The sequence below is a fragment of the Salvelinus sp. IW2-2015 genome, linkage group LG15 (assembly GCF_002910315.2).
Source record: "Salvelinus sp. IW2-2015 linkage group LG15, ASM291031v2, whole genome shotgun sequence".
Lineage (NCBI taxonomy): Eukaryota > Metazoa > Chordata > Actinopteri > Salmoniformes > Salmonidae > Salvelinus > Salvelinus sp. IW2-2015.
In genome coordinates, this window is record NC_036855.1 from 44,286,598 (window position 1) to 44,296,549 (window position 9,952).

The following is a 9,952-nucleotide window of genomic DNA, read 5'->3' on the forward strand; positions in this document are numbered from 1 at the left end:
ACCCCTCAGCGACACATTTTCAAAAAAGCGACTAGTGACAAATCTAGCGACTTTTTCTGGTGTTATTGGAGACTGATGTGAAAGCACGTATTGTTCTTACTCTCTTCACGTATTGTTCTTACTCTTCTCTTCCCACCCTCGCGCATGCGGGAAGCCGCCGCTGTCTGATCCTGCCCTGGCTTACATTTAAAAAAAACAATTAACCTGAATTAGGGCCAGACTAGTTACCATAATTTTCTCACATTGCCATTGACAGTTTTTTCTATTGTCTCAATACAGGTAATGAGTGGAGAACAGGAGGGCTTCTTAAAGAAAAACTAACCGGTCTGTGAGAGCCGGAATTCTTACTGGTTGGTAGGTTTTCAAATACTTATGTCATGCAATAAAATGCAAATTAATTACTTAAAAATCATACAATGTGATTTTCTGGATTTTTGTTTTAGATTCCGTCTCTCACAGTTGAAGTGTACCTAGGATAACAAATTACAGACCTCTTCATGCTTTGTAAGTAGGAAAACCTGCAAAATCGGCAGTGTATCAAATACTTGTTCTCCCCACTGTATTAAAAAATAAAATAAAAAATAAATGTTMATGTTTTACTGTGACTTGTTATAGGCTCCTAAGGTTAAAAACCAAACCAAATTAAGAAAACTAAACTAAAAAACAAACTAAAAAACGAAGTAACTCAGAGTCTCTTTTGGGTCACTTTTGCCAGTCCCAAGCCCGGATAAAGGAGGAGGGTTGGAATTGTGACATAAAAAAAAACAAGAATCGACAGAAGAAAGTTAATTTGCAGTTCGAAACATATTTAGGGTGTTTTTTACTCACTTTTTGTCTCTCCCACAACGTTATTCCTCTCTCCTACATCACAATTACATGCACATGGCCAATTATGCAAATTATGTGATGACGTCATTTAGTGACTTCTAGCGMCTTTTAKGACAGACAATAGCTACTTTCCTTACTGAGGAGTTGGAAACACTGCTTGGAGGTTCTTCTTCAATCTTGGAGAATGCCTACTACTAAACACCTCTAACCTTTCTCCGTCTCATCATTTTATTCTGTTTAATTCAGGTATGTAATGTACAAAAGTGCAATATGACTCTCAAAATATTGAGGTAACATGGTTAATTACATAGTCCATAAKTTTGGTGATGTTTGAAGGCAATTGGAGAGTTTTAATCKAGTGAAAAAACTTGTTGGTATTTTCCCCATTGTAAGTAATGGAGGTGTGCTWGGTTGATAATGGTTTATATGTAAGAAAGGATTTAAAAAAAATGTCCCACCTTTATTTAACTAGGCAAGTCAGTTAAAACCTTTTCTCAATAGGGGGGTGCCGTAATTTCCCACTTTGCAAAAAATCGTTCCCAAATTAACTGCCTCGTACATCAATTCTTGCTGCGTACATTAATATGCAATATGTATTATTACTGATTGATAGAAAACACTCTCTAGTTTCTAAAACCGGTCTTGAATAATTATCTGTGAGTAAACAGAACTCATTTTGCCCAGCAAACTTCTGTCAGCGCAAGTGAGAAAATCTGAAATCGAAGGGAGAGCTTCTGTTGCCAGGGTCTAGTTTATTTAATTTGCGAATGGAATCTAATGGGTACTAGCCGTGCACTACATATCGCCTTCCCCTAGATGTCAGTAAGGCGGAGAATTGGAAAATGGGGTGTATAGCTCTAGTCTGCACGACCGAATAAGAAACTGTTGGAGAATGGACCGCGAAACTACTTATTACACCTTTCTTCACCATGGCTTGGAAAGGGGTCACCTGGATTGCGTTCTGAAAGCTTTTCGTTAAGTCCGACGTTAGGTATCTCCGGCTCTGATTTTCTCTTTGATATATGTTTAAAACACCATCATAGCGAACTAGTGTAAGTAGAAACCAGACTTATATCAGTTATATAGTTTGATTGCGATTTATCCGGTATATGTTGGTTTGCTTGGATGTCGTTCTGTAGAGTTGGAACACAAATTTCCGTGCCGATTGGCCAGCTTGTGGTAGCTGAAATCGCCAGATTGAAGATTGGCACATTCTAAACAACTCGAACCACGTTATCTCTGGAAAAGCGGACACTATTGTACCAAAGAGTTCTGATGGAAAGCTCATCAAATAGTAGTGAACCACCAATATTATGATATTTTATTCTCGTATTTCTGTCTAAAATTTTAGAAACTGATATTCCGCCGCAGATTTCGGCGCTGTCTCAGCACTATAGGGAACGTAAAGCGTGCTGATGTCGTTTAGCTAAGTCTGTATATTTATTAAAAATCTAACACAGCGGTTGCATTAAGAACTAGTGTATCTTTCATTTGCTGTCCCCTGTATTTTTTGAGTAAAGTAAGTATGATAGTTATTTGATAGATGATGTGAGTGTCAGAAATATATCCGGATTATTTTGTGCAGTTTGGCTAGTCATCATTGTTCAACCACAAATTGTACCTATAAATATGCACATTTTGCAACAAACCATATATGTTTGTGTAATATGATGTTGATAGAGACTGTTCATCTGATGAAGTTTGAGAAGGTTATAGTGAAAAAATTAATATCTTTTGCTGGTTTATTCGCTATCGCTAACGTGCCTTGAATGAATGCGTTGTGGTGGTAGGCTATTGTAGTAAGCTTATATAAATGCTATATTGTGTTTTCGCCTGTAAAACACTTAAAAAATCTGAAATGTTGGCTGATTCACAAATGTTTGTCTTTCATTTGCTGTACACCGTGTATTTTTCATAAATGTTTTATGATGGGTATTTCGGTATTTCACGTTGGTTTCTGTAGTTATTCTAGCTGCTTTGGTGAGACTTGTGATGGTGGCTACAATGTAAAACTATGATTTATATCTGAAATATGCACATTTTTCGACAAAAACATATGCTATACCAATAAATATGTTATCAGACTGTCATCTGATGAAGTTGTTTCTTGGTTAGTGACTATTTATATCTTTATATTTGGTCGAATTTGTGATAGCTACCTATGCAGTAAAAAAATTGTGAAAATATGCGGTTGGGTCTTTTGCTATCGTGGTTAGCTAATAGAAATACATATTGTGTTTTCCCTGTAAAACATCTTTTAAAAATCGGAAATGATGCTGGATTACAAGATAGTGTATTCTTTCAATTCTGGTGGTCTTGGCTTTCCATGATATTGTAGCATGCTAGTATTTACTTGTGGCGCTATGCTAGTCAGCTTTTTTACTGATGAGGGTGCTCCCGGATCCGGGATGAGTACCAAGTAGAAGTTAAGAACAAGTTCTTATTTACAATGACGGCCTACACAGGCCAAACCCGTACGACGCTGGGCCAATTGTGCGCCGCCCTATGGGACTCCCAATCACGGCCGGTTGTGATACAGCCTGGATTCAAACCAGGGTGTCTGTAGTGACGCCTTTAGCACTGAGATGCAGTGCCTTAGACTGCTGGCGCCTGAACTTTTTGTACTTTTTTAAAACATMATTTTAGCTCATATTTGTGATGTGACAATAAAATGTGGTAAAGTGTTGATATTTGTACAGAAATAACGTTTAACAGTTCGCTAGCTTGATGCTTACCGAATTTAGCTTGGCTGGGCACTAGCTAGCCCTAGGCTAGTTGGTTTCGGTCAATGTTAGCTTACATGTTGGGGGTTTATAGTGTAATGGTTGTAGCATTGTGTAGCACAGGCCTCCAGTAATTTACAACTTTTTYGAGATTGACACTGATGGTACAGTAAGTTATATACAGTGCATTCGGAAAGTATTCAGACCCCTTCCCTTTTTACACATTTTGTTATGTTAGAGACTTATTCTAAAATGGATTAAATAAAAAAATGTCCTCATCAATCTACACACAATACCCCATAATGACAAAGCGAAAAMAGGTTTTTAGATTTTTGGGCAAATGTATGAAAAATAAACAACATAAATACCTTATTTACATAAGTATTCAGACCCTTTGCTATGAGACTCGAAATTGAGCACAGGTGCATCCTGCTTCCATTGATCATCCTTGGGATGTTAATACAACTTGTTTGGAGTCCACCTGTGGTAAATTCAATTGATATATAAGGTTCCACAGTTGACAGTGCATGTTAGAGAAAAAAACAAGCCATGAGGTTGAAGGAATTGTCCGTAGAGCTCTGAGACAGAATTTTGTAGAGGCACAGATCTGGAGAAGGGTACCAAAAAAATATTCCAGAATTTYAACCATCTCTGCAGCACTCCACCAATCAGGACTTTACAGTAGAGTAGCCAGACTTAAGCCACTCCTCAGTAAAAGGCACGTGACAGCCCGCTTGGAGTTTTCCAAAAAACACCTAAAAGGACTCTGACCATGAGAAACAAGATTCTCTGGTCTGATGAAACCAAGATGGAACTCTTTTGTCTGACTGCCAATCGTCACATCTGGAGGAAATCAGGCACTGATACCCCATTTCATTGATCCACAATCCATAGCTAATGCTGTACAGTGCAATATGAATGTCAATACGCACAATATTCTGACTTGGGAGATGATTTCCCACATCAAAGGTCCCGCAATAAGAGCTACAACGCTAATATTTGTGTAAATTGTTCACAGTTGTGTTCTGTGGGTGTCCCTGAGTAGAATGATACCTATTTTCATTGAGTCACAATCCATAGGTAAGGTTGTGCAGTGAAATAGTATGCCCCCAATGCAATTCTGAAGTCACAGCCACAATGTGATTTCTTTTGTCAAATTAACTAATTATCTTTTGTTGAATTTATATAACACTCCAACCTTGTTTAGCATATTCTAGTCCAAATATGGAATGATTMCACTTTTTCTAATCATTTGCATCACTTTCAATGACTAACTTTTACTTTGAAGGCAAACCGCAAATTGCACTAATGTGGCCAATACTCATTGTGGCTAGCTTCACATAGGTGTCTCGACTCTCACACCGCAGTTGCTTTTGGTGTTGCTACTCGCTGTCATTTCCATTAGGACAGAGGGCAACGCGGCAGAACAGAGGTGGGTGAGMCGTGATTTAAATCTTTAAACGACTGGATATTTGAAGTAAGTGCTTTTGTTGCTTGAACGAGGAACATTGTCGGCCCGGTACAGCAGTCACTGCCATAAAGTACGTTAGCTTAACTAACGTTAGTGTTTCTCGAGGAGTTGGCTAGCTAGCTAACGTTAGATAAACTAGCGAATCAAAAGAGACTAGCAAGTCATATTTTTTTCCACATTTTCCAATTGTATCTCTTAATTAGAAACATTCACACGTTATGTTTTGTGGTCAGTCATAGTAGATAACTAACGTTAATAGTTAGTGGCTACAAGCTAGCTAGGTAACGACGTTGGTTAGCTAGCGTAGTTAGCCAGCTAACGTTAGCTATCTGGTGAGTGAGAATGTAATTGAAGCAGGTCCCTCGCCTTTGTTTAATAACTTAGTCAAGTTATATAGTAAACTATATAACTCATATGAAGATACAGACCAACAGTTGTGAGAATAAAACAGTTACTAGCTTGTTAGCTAGAAATATTTTTGAAAACCAACGTCTAAAGGATAAAGTGATTGACGTTTTGCAGGACGACTGGTACATGGTCTGGTCCTATTTTTAACCGGGATTTCGTTTAGAGAACCAGTGTGCTYCTCAGAAAAGAACTTGGGCGGGTTCGCATTGGGCGATGAAGGGGAGTGGAGAATGTTTGAAGTATGGTAACCTATGCGGTTCCACAAAGCGCTAACATCCGGTTTTCTGTCAGAGATGCATTTGAGGAGATGGGGAAACTTCATTTGTGTCTTACAAGCCCCGGCCCTATTGTGTACTTTGCCCATGCGTCGGCCACGGGCTGGGCGGTGCATTCTGGGMGATTACGAGACAAGGCGAGCTCTCCTTCAAGGAGGGAATGGGAGTCAATTGGGCGTGACATTACCTACTTTTGAGGAAAATGGGAAGGTTTCTTGATCCATAGCCTGACTTTGAGAAGTGAGTGCGTGACGATTATCTTATCAACCAAGTGACGCAGTATGACAATGTGAACGCGATTGATCAACAGTCTGCTAGCTGAGGCGTTATATGTTCCTCCATACATATACAATATGATTTCTATCTCATTTCTCTAATATCTCTGCTAAGTATTTTACAACTTCCGTTTCTCCTGAAAACGGAAGTAGGGACTCTGCGTAGGCGTCATTTTACACCTGCTATGACCTCTGAGAAGCCAGCAAGAATAAGCAAGACCTTGCAAGAATAAAGCGCTGACCTTGGCGATTTTCCTTCAAAATATAAGTCACGCAAAGATGATAAAAAAATTATACAAATGGCCGACATCACATTTTATTAGGAAATGTTAGCAGACTTAAAATTTTGTTTAACAATGTCAAAGTGAATAGCCTTAATAGCACAAATAATATTATAGCATTGACATTTTAACAGCATTAAAATGAAGGATTACTGTTATTATGGTAACAGTAATTAAAATGACAAAACATGATGTATAATGCTATTATAATCMATTTTATACATTTTAAATCCCATTGTTATTTAGCCCATTTGTATTACACTATGTTAAGTATGTTTTTCATTTTGGACCTGCACATTAACACTAGAAGCTTATTACTTAAAATGGATCAATTGAAAGTGTGTTCACAGCTCCAATCCAGATGTGTTGGTCATTACTGAGATGAGTGTTTTGAATACTGATGTTAACCTTTCTGGTTATAACCTTTTTTGGCAAGACAGATCTTCCAAATGTGGAGGAGTGGCAATCTTTACCAAGGATCACCTTCAGTRCTCGGTTGTCTTAACCAAGTCTGTACACTAAAAATGTGATTAGCTGGTTTTATGCATTAAACTTTCAAATAACTTATCTGTTGCTGGGTGCTATTGTCCTCCATCAGCACYGGCCTGTACCCTACCTGCCCTAAGCTCTCTCCTGGCCCCTTACACTAAGTCTGAATTTGTCCTGCTTGGTGACTTAAACTGGGACATGCTTAAACCACCTGACCAAGTCCTAAAGCAATGGGACCCCCTGAATATTTCTCAGATTATTACCAATCAAATCAACGTTTATTTGTCACGTGCGCCGAATACAACAGGTGTAGACCTTACAGTGAAATGCTTACTTACAGGCTCTAACCAATAGTGTGAAAAAAAAGGTGTGTGTGTGTGTGTAGGTAAGTAAAGAAATAAAACAACAGTAAAAAGACATTTGAAAATAACAGTTCCAAGGCTATATACAGACACCAGTTAGTCAGGCTTATTGAGGTAGTATGTACATGTAGGTATGGTTAAAGTGAATATGCATATATGATGAACAGAGAGTAGCAGTAGTGTAAAAAGAGGGGTTGGCGGGTGGTGGGACACAATGCAGATAGCCCGGTTAGCCAATGTGCGGGAGCACTGGTTGGTCCCGCACATTGGCTAACCGGGTGTGACTCCAAACACTCAGAAAAGGCTACTCTCCTCGATGTTATCCTCACAAATAATCAGTCTGGTGTTTTGATGACCTTAGTGATCACTGTTTTACAGCCTGTGTTCGTAATAGCTGCTCAGTGAAACAACYTGTCCTGATTTGTCAAACTTTAATGAGCAAGCCTTCCTTCATGAACTGGCCTCTGTAAAATGGTATGATCAGCTTGGACCTTTAAAAAAAATATTTTCAGTGGTATTGTTAACAAACAYGCCCCCATAAAGAAAATTAAAAACAGRTTYGACCATGATCATGCAGAGTTACTCCACCTCAAGAWTGGCATTTGAAGGCATTTGAAGGCTAACCACAAATTCCTTATTGTGGCTAGCTTCACAACACAACTCGGTCCATTGACCCTCACTAGCCAGATGAAGCTAGCTGGCTGCTTATAACGTTAGCTTTGGGCAACAGAGTTAAGTAGCTGGCCTGCTATTTATTTTCATGAACTGATGTTCAATTTCAATAGGTGAGCAACAAGTGGCAACCTAGCTAATACTTACTCACAAGGATTCCTAAATCATTGCTAAGAATAATGAAAATTACTGCAGTTTCTGCTGGTCATTGTTTTCAGGCTGGTTGTGTWKGCGCTAGCTAGGTACCAAGCTAAAACTAGCTACCCCAGAAGTTGCGGTCGAACAAATTATGCTTTATTACCAACGCAGTATTGTGAACACATGGTTCGTGGTCGGTGTTTGCAGACTTTTTTGCACAGCTTTGACAGTGCTACTTTATCTTTTTTGACACGCAAAGACGCAAACGGCGTTCCATAGTATATATGTCGTGAAGCTAATAGCAGTGACGCTATTACTGTGTAACTCCGGTAGGGCAACATCTAAAAAATAGCGCAGTTGGTAGTGTGTACCGGTGCTTGACCAGTCGGCGAAAACCAACAACACCCACGACAGAGAACGGTTGATTGTCAAGKGCAATGAATTCCATTATCTTGGTGTTAATGAATTTCGCCTTTAAGTTGTCTCGCTGAAATTTTCTTACTCTTTCAAATGACTGCTCGATCCACACAGCAGACATTGTGTGGACTTGGTTAGAAATGCTGTGTCACACATGCAGCGCAAAATTTTACGTGCCGTTATTACGTCATGTACCTTACTTTATATAGGTATACATGGCAGCTGTGACATCGGTTTTTTATATTGGTGTTAAACTAGACATCAGCCGATACCGATTTTGGCATTTTTAGCTATTATCGGCCAAGTCCAATATGTTCACCGATTTTATATATTTTTTAATCGTGCATCCCTAATATTTTTATTGGACATATAAAGAAATACAAATTGAGCAGATACATCCTTTTATACCCTATACTTGTGGAAACACCTCACTCCCCTTAACAAAAGCAACATATAATTGTATATAAATATACAATAGCAGTCAGAAGTTTAGACACCTGCTCATTCAAGGTTTTTYATTTTTTTTACCATTTTCTACATTGTAGAATAATAGTAAAGACATCAAAACTATGAAATAACACACATGGATCCCTGTAGTAACCAAATAAATAGTTTAACAAGTCTAAATATATTTGAGTGTTTTCAAAGTAGCCACCCTTTGCCTTGACAGCTTTGCACACTCTTGGCATTCTCTCAACCAGCTTCATGAGGAAGTCACCTGGAATGCTTTTCAAGTCTTGAAGGAGTTCCTTGTTGGCTGCTTGTTGGCTGCTTTTCCTTCCCTCTGCAGTCCAACTCATCCCAAACCATCTCAATTGGTTTGAGGTCGGGTGATTGTGGAGACCAGGTCATCTGATGCAGCACTCCATCACTCTCCTTGGTCAAATAGCCCTTACACAGCCTAGAGGTGTATTTTGGGTCATTGTCCTGTTGAAAAACAAATGATAGTCCCACCAAGTGCAAAAACCAGGTGGGATGGCGTATCGCTGTGGTATCCAGGCTGGTTAAGTGTGCCTTGAATTCTAAATAAATCACAGTGTCACCATTACACCACCTCCTCCATGCTTCACGGTTGGAACCACACATGCGGAGATCACCCGTTCAGCTACGCTGCATCTCACCAAGACACGCCGGTTGGAACCAAAAATTTGAAATTTGGACTCATCAGACCAAAGGACAGATTATCCCTGAACAGTTGATGTTGAGATGTGTCTGTTATTTGAACTCTGAAGCATTTATTTGGGTTGCAATTGCTGAGTCTGGTAACTCTAATGAACGTATCCTCTGCAGCAGAGGTAACTCTGGGTCTTTTCTGTGGCGGTCCAGTTTCATCATGAGACCCAGTTTCATCATAGCGCTTGATGTTTTTTGCGACTGCACTTGAAGAAACTTTCAAAGTTCTTGACATTTTTCACATTGACTGACCATGTCTCAAAGTAATGATGGACTGTCGTTTCTCTTTGATTGAGCTGTTCGTGCAATAATATGGACTTGGTCTTATACCAAATAGTACTATCTTCTGTATACCACCCCCACCATGTCACAACACAACGGATTGGCTCAAACATATTAAGAATGTTAAAGTTAATTTGTGTAATTTCTTTCTTTTAATA

The 9,952-nt window shown here is 39.1% G+C and overlaps 1 protein-coding gene across 3 annotated transcripts in view; it reads left to right on the plus strand.

Annotated features, from left to right (window-relative positions):
* Nucleotides 1-4,897: 4,897 nt before the first annotated feature.
* ogdha (oxoglutarate dehydrogenase a) overlaps nt 4,898-9,952 on the plus strand; it is a 90,003-nt gene continuing 84,948 nt past the window's right edge. For 2 of the 3 annotated variants that reach the window (XM_024003337.2, XM_024003335.2), the window contains exon 1: nt 4,898-4,983. The gene's annotated coding sequence lies outside the window, so the exon portion shown is untranslated. Of the gene's footprint in view, nt 5,029-9,952 lie in introns of all 3 variants that reach the window. The other variant, XM_024003336.3, reaches the window with a different exon arrangement.